The sequence below is a fragment of the Nelumbo nucifera genome, chromosome 5 (assembly GCF_055504915.1).
Source record: "Nelumbo nucifera cultivar China Antique chromosome 5, China Antique-T2T, whole genome shotgun sequence".
In the NCBI taxonomy this organism is placed as follows: Eukaryota; Viridiplantae; Streptophyta; class Magnoliopsida; order Proteales; family Nelumbonaceae; genus Nelumbo; species Nelumbo nucifera.
Window position 1 is genome coordinate 85,187,598 of NC_142653.1, and position 12,704 is coordinate 85,200,301.

The 12,704-nt window shown below is 39.4% G+C and overlaps 1 protein-coding gene across 3 annotated transcripts in view; it reads right to left on the minus strand.

Annotated features, from left to right (window-relative positions):
* Window positions 1-12,704, minus strand: part of LOC104612935 (retinal-binding protein) — a 152,800-nt gene that overhangs the window by 123,735 nt on the left and 16,361 nt on the right. The window lies entirely within an intron of this gene.

Here is a 12,704-nt window from a genome sequence, read left to right on the forward strand (position 1 = left end):
AGTATCAAGTAACCACACTTAGGCTAGCATTTTGTATCATTAACTGATATATTTAATTAATATAGAGAAAAATATACAAGATCTTAGTCCTGAAAAGCTAATAAAAAGGATTACAGCCAAAACACTTCCCAACCCAAACCCTCACCCTCCCTTTTTACATTTCATTTTCCATGTGTAACTGCCATTGTTCTTGGTTTATCAGTTCCCAATACAGTTGGTTTCTGTCCACTTTGTGCTTCCATTGCATCCCCCACATTATTTTCTGACCTCCTTACCCATATACTTGATGCTGTCAGCTCCCTCATTAGGCTTCTTACCTCTTTCAATACATCTGTATTGCCATGTGCCCAACCCATTATGATTTATCCATTTTATAATTGTTATTGAATCCCCTTCCATAATTATATCTTTGATTTTTCTTTTTTTTGCTTTTGCCAATTTCAAACTCTTAAGTTACTGCCAACAATCCTGCTCTGATTGAACCACCATTTTCTATATGATCTGAATAGAGTGCCAATATATGTCCCAAGCGATTCCTATAGAGACCTCCAATTCCCAATCCACCTGGATTGCCTCTGCTGCATCCATCGAAGTTTAACCTTATTCGATTCTCTCCCAGCAGTGACTAGTCTATCAATCTTCCTCCATTTCTGGATGTAGATGAAGCCACCATTTGCAATAACAATAAGCTCAACTAGTATATCTTTATAAGCTCACCTAAGGCCTCCTTTGTGCACTTTTCTTCCTTGAAGATTCTAGCACTTCCTTCTTCCCACCTGCACTCAGAAAGAAAGGAAAAGTCTTCCCAAATCCTAGCAACAAGAGGATAGGAGATTAGTAAGTGATAAGGAGTCTCACTGTTTGCATTACACAAAGGGCACGTATAGAGAGAAAGGCACCAGTTAGGTCTTTTCTTTTTTACTACCTCACATGTATTGATCTTCACATTAAAAACTCCAAGCAGAAGGCCTTAATTGTAAGGGGAAAAGGACCATTTCACTATCTTCCATCCCTCTTATGAACCCAAAGTTTCAAGTGACCCCATGACTGGTTACAAGATACAGTGAATAATACTTTTTCTGTTTGTTCTTTTTTTTTTCTTTTTTCAAAAATCAGGTATACTTTTTATTAAGCATGGCCCGCAATATTTGGCAAGATTTGGCAAAATTTCACTAAAATCTCCCCATTTTTCTAGGAGCAATAGAAAACTATCGAGGAATTTTTTCTAATATCTCCAATATAGTGTCAATATGTTAGCGATGTTTTAATTTCACTGATAACTACAAATTTAAGGTTTAAAATTTTACAATATCATTATGAAATTTCTGATACTTCAATAAAATCATTACATTTTTTTAAAAAGATTTTCCTAAGAAAACAAATGGGGATTTGGTGATAGAATGATTGGTTTACTATTTTGATACACACAAATACAACAGAGAATTCTCAATCTAATCAAAACGTATAGTAACAAAAAGACAGAAGTCAAAATGGAAAGTAAATGACATATGTAATCAAGAGAAGATAGATAAAAGACTAAGAGGGAGACAAATCGAAAGATACATATTCATGTCTCTTAAATCTTCTCTGTTTGATTTGTACAGTTGCTCACCATGATTTTTTAGCCTTAAATGTGAATAATACTTTTTTTTTATCAATAACAACTTCAGCAATTTTATTAAAATATCACAAGAATAGTTACAGCAAGGAAGACAAACACTCTTATCTTCCAAAAACAACTCAAGTCCTCAAAGAAAGAAAAGAAAAGAAAAAAAAAAGAAGTAATTTAGCTACAACTTAGCCCAAAACATTACATCCCTTTCTATCCCCTGTTTAGCTAGCCCATCAGCTATAGCGTTAGCTGATCTTTTAACCCAACTCATCCTGATTTCCATTTCCTGCACCAGCCACTTGAACTTAATGTGAATTATACTTCTTAGAATGATTCCTTGAATCTTATTAACTAATGCCATGTTTTTACAAAATTTCCTTGACTTTTTAAATTTTCCAAATATCTTAGTGAAATTAATGAAATATCCCTAAAATTTCACCATCTTTGCATGGTAACATGTCGATCAATATCAAACCAAGGTAATAATATTTGTTGAGATTCAGCAGTTTCTTATGATTATCTTGTTTATAAACATTAGTTAGTGTTATTGAGTCACTAGTTAGTGTTATTGGGCCCAAGACCAATTACTTTATTTTGTTTTATTGGAGTTGTTTTTATGTTATGAACAGTAACCGCCCCATTAAGGGCATATTAGGCCATGTTTGGTTCACTGCTCTAGGTTACAAAATTCTTGCCATGGGCTACATTCTTTTTAGAATGAAAAATTAGCCCATAGCACAAAAAATTGAGGTAGCCTACAGCATGAAAATTAATCATGCCCCATCTTGCTCATTTTCATTCTTTGAGGAAACTCTGTCTACAAAATTGCTACCATAGATGTTTATTAGCGGACTACCAGGGAAGTACTTTTACGAAAGCATTTTTATAAAGGTACTTTTACATGAAAGCACTTTATGAAAGAACTTTAATAAAAGTACTTTTACGGAAGAACTTTTATAAAGGTACTTTTATGAAAGAATTTTTGTAAAAACACTTTTTACGGAAGTACTTTTATAAAAGCACTTTTACAAAAATACTTTTAAAAATTTACTTTTACAAAAGCACTTTTATGAAAGTACTTTTATCATAGTATTTTTATGAAAGTACTTTTACATAGGACATTTGCCAGTTTAAAAAGAATTCATTTTTAGGAAAAAAGTGTTTGGTTCATAGCAATATTTTCTCATTCTGCCTATTTTTACCAATTATTATCCATTTTAGAATTTCATCTTGGGTAAGAATGAGAAAGAATGAGAATTGAACCAAGCATGGCCTTAGTCTTTGTAATCAATCCTTTTTAGGAATATATAAGATGATCAGTGGGGAGGCCAAATCATCATTGGCTTCTCCCCATCTCTTCTTTTCTTCTCACTAAGAACTCTTTCTTCCCTCTTTTTCACTGTTATCAAATCAGATTATTTTTTTCTCTTTTACTACTTGGTATCAAAGCAACTTTTGGGATTTTTTGAGTCCTACATCATGCAGCCCTAGATCAGCCAACTGTATGGTGAGTTAGAGAGCTGATCGAGATGTCAAAAGTGCCCAGTTCTTAGATTTTTTGGTGGATCTAGAACCCTTTGTGTCAGATCTTGGGTTGATTGTCGAAATCAAAAAGAATTGGAAGAGGAAAAGTCTTGATTGCAGTAGAACCCTTTGTGTCTGTTTCAACTGCTGCTATAGTAGTCCGAACGAGAAGAAGAAGAAGAAGAAGAAGAAGAAGAAGAAGAAGAGAAGAAGAAGGGTCTATCGAAAATCTGATGGTTAACCCATCCAGTCGACCCCCTTAATCTATATTAGATTCATATAATGTTTACAAAGACAGAAATGCCCTTACTTAAGTGTGGGGCAGAGTAACTCTAATAACACTGCCACATAAGCAAGTTACTTAATAAACAGAAGAAGACTAAACTACCCCTATTCGGCACATCTTAACACTCCCCCTCAAGCTGGAGAATATATGTCATATAATCCCAGCTTGTTACATAGATAGTTCACTTTCCCTAAGCCTAGAGCTTTTGTAAACAAATCTGCCCACTGGTCAATGGAGCCCACATGTTCTGTATTTATCTCTCCGGCAAGAACCTTCTCTCTCACAAAGTGGCAATCAACCTCTATGTGCTTTGTTCTCTCATGAAAGACAGGATTGGATGAGATATGGAGTGCAGCTTGGTTATCACAGTACAATTTCATAGGTTTATCCATGTGAAACCCAATTTCTTGTAGGAGATTCCTCAGCCACACTAATTCACAGGTAGTGTGAGCCATGGCCCTATATTCGGCTTCAGCACTACTTCTGGCTACAACCGTCTGCTTTTTACTCTTCCATGTCACAAGATTTCCTCCCATAAATGTGCAATAGCCTGTAGTAGATCTTCTGTCACTCACTGAGCCTGCCCAGTCTGCATCTGTATACCCAACTACTTCAAGTTTTCCTCCTGGTTTATACAATAGCCCACGGCCTGGAGCTCCTTTCAGATACCTCACAATTCTAAGGACTGCATCCCAGTGAGGTATACAAGGGTTTTGCATGAATTGGCTCACCACACTGACTGCAAAGGAGATGTCGGGTCTCGTGATAGTTAGATAGTTCAGCTTTCCCACTAGTCGTCTATACCTTCCAGGATCTTCAAATACTTCTCCTATATCACTGCTCAACTTAACATTTGGTTCCATAGGGGTCTCAGCCGGTTTTGCACCTAACAGTCCTGTTTCTTCCAATAGATCAAGGACATATTTCCTTTGGCACAGATTCACACCTTGTTTTGACCTAGAAACCTCTATTCCCAAAAAATACTTTAATGTTCCAAGGTCCTTTGTTTGAAAATGATTTTGCAGAAATACCTTTAGTTTGCCAATCCCCAATTTATCACTACCAGTGATGACAATATCATCCACATAGACCACTAATAAAATCTTCCCAGTTTCTGAGTCATAGTTGAACACTGAGTGATCAACCTGGCATTGTTTCATTCCAAAACTCTTCACCACTCGCTGAACTTCCCAAACCAAGCACGTGGAGATTGCTTCAACCCATAAATTGCTTTCTTCAGCTTGCACACCTTACCACCCTCCCCCTGAGCAACAAACCTAGGTGGTTGCTCCATATATACCTCCTCCACTAGATCACCATGGAGGAAGGCATTCTTTATGTCAAGTTGAAGGAGAGGCCAATCATACATAACTGCCAAGGAAATTAGGACACGAAAGGAACCAATTTTAGCCACCGGAGAGAATGTCTCCATGTAGTCCACACCATACAACTGTGAGTAACCTTTAGCAACAAGTCTGGCCTTCAGATGCTCCACACTACCATCTGGCAAGTATTTCACAGTATACACCCATTTACAGCCCACAGCATTCTTTCCAGGTGAGAGAGTAGTAAGTTCCCACGTTTGAGTATGTTGAAGAGCAGAAAGTTCCTCCTCCATTGCCCGCCGCCATCCAGGTGAACTAAGAGCTTCTTGAACATTGTTAGGTATGGAAATAGAAGACAAAAGTGAAACAAACTGGCGATGTAAGGTAGAAAGACGAGATAATGAAACAAAATTGGAAATGGGATGGAGTGTAGAACTACGTTTACCTTTCCGTAAGGCAATGGGTAGGTCAAGATCTGAAGGTTCAGCAATAGGACCCATGAGAGGATCCGCAGATGAGGTAGAAGCAGGAGGAGGGGCTGGTGTCGTTCGACGTGTATACACTTGTCGGATCAGTGGTCGTTCAGTGGTGACCTACACTGGATGAGGAGATGAGTCTACTCCAACAACAGCCTCTGGAACTGAATCACTGACAGGAAGAGGAAGAGGAGGTAAGGGTGAGGACAAGGGTGCTTTATGACTGGAGAAGAAGGGGACAGACTCAAAAAAGGTGACATCAGGGCAGACATAGCACTTTCGGGCAATGGGATTATAACACTTGTACCCTTTTTTGAGTCCGAGAGTAGCCAAGGAAGACACATTTAATTGAGCGTGCATCTAGCTTGTCTATTCCAAGACTCAGATTATGAACAAAGCACACACAACCAAAGACACGAGGAGTTAATGGAAACGGAGATAAAGTGGGAAACAAGATGGAGAAGGGGGACCGACCATGAAGAATAAAAAGAGGGCATCCGATTAATGAGAAAACATGCAGTGAGTACAGCATCACTACAAAACCGTTTAGGAACATTCATGTGGTGAAGCATAGACCGAGCAATTTCAAGAAGATGACGATTCTTCCGTTCAACCACCCCATTTTGTTGAGGGGTGAAAGCACACAAGGTCTGATGAATAATGCCATGCTGTTCTAAATACTGTTGAAATGCAGTAAGAAAGTATTCACGACCATTATCTAAACGGAGAACTTTGATTGGAACACCAAATTGTGTGCGTATTTCAGCATGGAATTTTTGAAAAATGGAAAATAATTCACTTCTTTCTTTCATTAAGTAAATCCATGTCATTCTTGAACAATCATCAATAAAGGAGACAAAATACTTGTACCCATTATAAGACTCTATTTTGATTGGACCCTGATGAGACCAAAAAGAACCCTATTTTTATCCCCTAATATTCACTCTTTTACATTTATTTAGCACTTAAATGGACTCATTACTCTTATATTTCGATTCAGGGCAATAAAGAAGGCAATTGGTAGAAAACAGGGCAAATCGGGTGATTTTGCACAGTTTCGGCGACAGTTAGTAATCTGGGCCTAACTCTCAATTCCGGACTCCGAATTGGACAATTCAAGAAGCATTAGAAAGATGAAAGGAAGGCCCACAACTTTTATGTTTTGGGTTTCGACAGATTTGGCCCAAATCGAGTAAGAAAACGAGCCCGAAGTCGGAGCAAGTTCGCAGCCAGACCCATTTCACAACTTAAGCCCAACTCGCAGAAGTACCTTGAAGTAGCCCAAGTTTTAAAGCAGCCCAACTCGAATTCAAGAGTTAAGAGTCCGAATTTCGAATGTAATCTCCAAGGATAGAGTCTTATCAGATCTAAAGTCTTGAATGTAATCCTAGAGAGAAAAGAAGATTGAGATTAGATAATTAGATAAGAGATATGATAGAATTAGTTCAAAGAAGATCAAGACTCCCTAAAGATAAGATGATCTCCTAGAAGTTGGAAAACAGCCCTCTCCTTTGGCTATATAAAGAGGGGGCGAACCAGCTCTAGCATCACTCACTCCAAGATCCAAGAGATCACCAAGCAACTCAAGAAACTCAAGAGAGCAGTTCGGCCATGGAGAAGCAGAGCATGGAGATTGCACAGATCATGAGCAGCTAAGCTTCTTTTTCTGGTTCAAGAGGGGAGGTTCGATTGTGCCATTGTGAGGTTCTGTAGTTAATTTATTTTCTTGCTTTTTAATTCAAGTATTCATTGGTTCTTGTGCACATTTTTATTGGATGTTAATGTTAATTAGTCTGACAAACTGAATTAATGTTGATTTTCCTACTGCTATCTATGATTTCGGTGATCCGTAATTGTCACGAATAGTGGTACAAGTAGCATAGGTTAATATCTTTCTGGGTCAATTGTTCATGACAGCTTTTGACCAATGTATTGACATGTTTTAACCTAAAGGGAATCGATGGAACAAGATTCAATAATTGCACCTATCTCAATTATTGTTATTTTGGTTTAACTGTTTTCACAAAGCTTAATGCTATCATTAATTAATATGGAGCGCTATCGTACCCAGTTGATTAAAGATAAGTGTTGATCGAATGCTGGGTTTGGTCAACTAATTTAGGAAAACACAAGGTTTATTATGGCTATCCTAATAAATCTAAGGTTAAATGCTTGAATCACAAGAATGCTGAAATTTACCTAGGATCGATGGCCAATCGATTCAACCCGAACCTTTGAACCAGAATTCGGTAAGACTGATTTTCTCTTGTTTGTCTAGTTTGTTATTCTTTTAATTTTAGTTATTAAATTTTCCCACTCAATTACTTTATCCATTCGGCTAAGAGATTACTGAATTGCTCCCTGTGGGATTCGACCTAGTACCACTTTTTACTGCAATTATTTGATTGTGGGACTAGTACTAATTTTGAGGGCTTCGACAACCCGTCAAACCCCAAACATCTGAATGAACCAAAGAAAAAGGACTCAACATACGACTCTCAACTCTTGGACTGAAGGACACACAACGGTGTTTACCAAACTGACATGACTCACATTGTAAAACTGACAACTGACTCAATGATGGAACCAACATCTTGAGAACCTTGAGAGATGGATGTCCCAGTCGGCAATGCCATTGTAGAGGAGTAAGGGAAGTCTGAAGTGCAATTGAAGATCCACCGCCATCAAGGTAATACAATCCACCAGCTTCATGCCCCCCACCAATCTTCTTCCCCGTCTTGAGATCCTGAAAAACACAAGTGGAAGGAAAGAAGGTAACATAACAGATAAGAGCTTTGGTTATTTTACTAACAGACATAAGATTGAATGGAAACTTAGGTACATATAAAACAGATGATAAGGGGACAAAAGCCAAGTCAACATTACCAACACCACAGATGGGAGATGAGGACCCATTGGCAAGTGTAACAGTTTGTGATGTGGAGGTTGCAGAAAGAGAAGAGAACACACCTGGAGTCCCGGTCATATGATCTGAGGCTCTAGAGTCAATAATCCAGGAAGGAGTTTTAGATGACATGCAAGCAATACCTGATTGGGCATATGTGGCAGTGGTATGCTGTGAAGTAGTTTGAAGGAACCGTTCATACTCATCACGCGGAACACTCACCATCTCCCTTCCAGAAGTAGATGTAGATGTGGGAGGTGTTCGGTCTGCCAGTTTACTGTCACTAATAGCAACCTCGCCTGCTACAGCATGATTAGCCCATTTAGAGGGAGGGCCATGTAGGTCATAACAGAAATTCACTGTGTGTCCATCCCTACCACAATGAGTACACTTCCTTGTAGAGTTTTTTTTTCCTCTGCCACGGCCTCCCCCTGAGTCACGACCACCCCGACCAATCATGGAATTGCCACGGCCCCCTCTGGACTGATCTCCCCCTCTTGTACTATGTCCACCACCTCTACCTGTCACAAGTGCTGATCTATCATACTGTGTGGGGTTCTCTGTCTGGCCCAAAGAAATTCTACGAAGTCTTGAGAATACTTCCTCAAGTGTAGCAAGAGTAGAGCCCCCCAATATTTGAGCTCTAACTGGTTCATATTCCGACTTCAGCCCCACTAAAAATCTTGTAACATCTAGCTGCTCCCTTTGCTGTTGCTGAACTTGAATATCTGGAGTAAGGGGATGATAGACATTGAGTTCATTCCTTATATTCTTCATGCAGGCATAGTACTCTTCTAGTGTTTTGGTTCCTTGTTGTAAATCAAAGTACTCCCGATACAGCTGATATACTCTTGTTGTATTATCTTGTCCAGAATATAGCTTCTTAGCATGCTCCCATATATCCTTAGCCGTATCAAGGAACATGAAGTTGGCACTGATTTTGGGTTCCATACTATTCCACAGCCAAGTCATGATTTGAGCATCTTCTTGTTCCCAATCATCAAACCCTGGAGAGTCAACCGGTGGCTTCTCATCTCTCACATGCTTTACTTTCTTCTTTGCCTTGAGAAAAACTTCCACTGATTTAGCCCATGGAACATAGTTCTCCCCATTTAGCTTAATTGAGGTCATTTGTACCCCTAGGTAGTCGGAGGAAATTACTACACTAGGTTTCTGATCATTGTAGCCATCTCCTATTGCTGCCATTGTACTCTTTCACAGTTGTCTCTAACTTTACTTCTCAGCTACAAGCTGATTGATGTTGTTCACAGTTTGATATTTCAGCACCTATTGCAGCCTCTAAACACCACAGTGGAAGCACACACTTGTTTTTATTCGCACTACTGCTGACTTCACACACTTACGTCCCACATAAGCATCAGTTTACCATTCACTAATCACAAGTAGAGGCCCTCTTACAACCACTCAAGCACCACAACACAGCCAAATCTGCTGCACCCAGTTCAGACTTGTTTAACACACTTAAGAGGGCATTACACAACCACAAGGAGTTCGGCAAGGTCACTGCATTCTACCTTACACCACTCGGCCACTTACAGCAGCCCTAACACCATTCAACAACTTACAGCAGCCCTACACCATTCGGCTACTGCACACACAGCCCTTCCTAGGGCAACAATGAACCTAGTTCTCTAGGTTTTACTCAATACTAACAGCTTCTTGTAGGGTTTCTACCCAGAAATATAAGTAACACTAGAAGAAGAGAGAATCGACCTTCCTTTGAGAATATCAATCAACCATTCACTGCTGAAGTCACTTTCCTTATTGAAGAAGGTTATGCGCAGTAGAGAGACAAGCTGTAATGTTTCTGACCTAGGGCAAACCAGTTCTCTCCATCGACTAACCAGAAACAAAGGTGAAGAGTCACGAACAATGCTGAGGTGCTTTACCAACTGACTTAGGTCAGGAGCATGGCTCTGATACCATGTTTCAACTGCTGCTACAGTAGTTCGAACAGGAAGAGGAGAAGAAGAAGAAGAAGAAGAAGAAGGGTCTGTCAAAAATCTGATGGTTAACCCATCCAGTCAACCCCCTTAATCTATATTAGATTCTAATAATGTTTACAAAGACAGAAATGCCCTTACTTAAGTGTGGGGCAGAGTAACTCTAATAACACTGCCACATAAGCAAGTTACTTAATAAACAAAAGAAGACTAAACTACCCCTATTCGGCACATCTTAATAGTGTCAAATCTTGGGGCACTCTAGATTTTTTAGACTTCTTGGTGTTCTCTAAAGGGGGTGATTCAAATTCTGGAGTTTCCCGAGGTCTCGGGTGGGAGAAACAACCTTTTCTTTGTTTCTACTGGCTCCCACAGAGACAAGAATCTTTGTGGGCAAAGGTTTCTGGGAACCAGAAAATTGGTTGAGAACTCTAAATAGGATAAACCTATTTTCTCCCATCTATAGTTGATTTCCTAAACTATTCTAGGAATTATGGAGGGCAATGGAGTTGAGTACAAGTCCACCAGTAAAATGGGACTAGGTGGAGGAGGTTGTTAGTGACCCTTTTAAGACAGGAACCATCATTACAGTTAGGTTTGATGTTACAAACTATTTGGAGTGGTCAAAAAGGCTATTGGTGCTCATGGAAAATTGGGGTATGTGACGTATGTCATTGGTGAAGAAAAGAAACCTAAGATTAACTCTTTCGAGTGGACACAGGAGAACTACATGGTGATGACCTAGCTGTGCAATTCTATGTTACCCTATATAAGCAAAAATTTTCTATGGGCTAACACAGCTAAGGAGACCTAGGATGGGGTTGCAGAGACTTACTCACAGAGTACGAATGTTGCAAGGCCTACTAGTTGAGGAATCAGGTGATTGCTACTAGGTAGGGAGATAACTCTATTGTAGTTTATTTTTCATCCCTCAAAACCTTATGACAGGAAATAGATCATTTGAAGATTGTGGTTTGGGATAGTAAAGATATAGCTACTTACTAGAAGCTAGTAGAGAAGAACAGAGTGTTTGAGTTTCTAACAGGACTCAACCTAGAGTATGATACTACACGATAGCATGTTCTTTTCGTGATAATGTAACTCTCTCTCAAGCATATACCTTTGTCTAGAGAAGAGAGGAGGAATGTGATGACGAGTATCTTAGGCCCCGTTTGGCGTGTCTTTTTGTGCGGGCTGTCGGCTTTTTAGAAGCCCGGTAGCCCATGGTTTGGTCTTTTCCTGTTGGGTTGAGAAAAGATCTAGTTGTCGAAAGTTGTAGCCCCAAGAAGACGCGGGAAGCCTGTTTCAGACTATTTTTGGGAAGCTCCAAATGGAGCTTTTCGCCTTTTTTTCAACTCGTCTTCGCGCAGAAAGATGTGCCTTAACCAAACAGTCTTCAAGTTGGTAAGATCTTAATGCAAAAGCTCACATCATCTTTTGACTGCCAGAGCTTCCAGAAGATCTTTCAAAAAAGACTTGCCAAACGGTCCCTTAATCTTAAGTAGTCTGCTTTGGTTAGCACAGTGAAACCTAAGCATGGTGAGGCTAAGGGTGGTAGTGATGGTAGGAAGGACAAGAAATACTTGATTTGTGACTAGTGTAAGAAGCCTAAGGATACTAGAGATACTTGTTGGAAGCTTCAACCACACTTCATACAGTTATACCAAGTCGGCTTAGAAGCAAGTGAATGTAATACAACAGTGACTAGTAACTTAGCTAGGCCACCTACCATAGCTTCTTTGGAGTCAGTTGTAGCAATTGTAGTTAGGGCTGAATTGAAGAGATATAGACAATTTCCAAGTCAGAGAGATACAACTAGTTCCAACTCTTCACCAAGTGGATAGTAAGGTGCAAGTGGCCCAGGAGCTAGTCATTCTACTTCATTTGTGCATACAGGTAGTTCATATTTCACTACAAATTATGCCTCCACTACAGGTAAGGGGTGGCCTCCTTGGCTTATAGACTCAAAAGCCTCAGAACATATGACCAATATTTCTACAATTTTGTCATCATACCACCTCTACTCATGTAGAGAGTATCCATAGCTGATGGCTTTCATGTTCCCATTGCTGGGAAGGAGTCTATCAAAATAACCGATACCATTACCCTGCCTTCATACTGCATGTTCCTAGACTGAATACTACCTTTTTATCTGTGAGTAGTTTGACAAAAAAATTGAATTGATCAATAATTGTTTCTCCTAGTCATTGTATTTTGTAGGATCTAGAGTCAAAGAGGATGATTAAAAGTGGTCGCAAGGTGAATGGAGTTTACCTTCTCGATGTGCTTCCCAATCATCAAAGTCATCATGTCACCAATAGGAGTAATGAGTCGGAGTCAATAGGTCAGATTATGCTTTGGCATAACCGGTTAGGAGTAATCGATGTACTTCCCAAGCTTTGCATTTTTTTTTTCGTTTCCAAAGTTGTTGGAGTCTGTTAAGTTGTCAAGTTTGCAGTGTGAAGGTTGTCAGCTTGCTTGGAAACCATATCATGTTCCTTCTATGGGTAGCTATCATTACTTTTTGTTGTTTGTGGATGACACAATTTGGAATACAAGTGAAGGTTTTTAGGTCAAATAATGATAGGGAATATTTCGAGAAAAACCTGGCA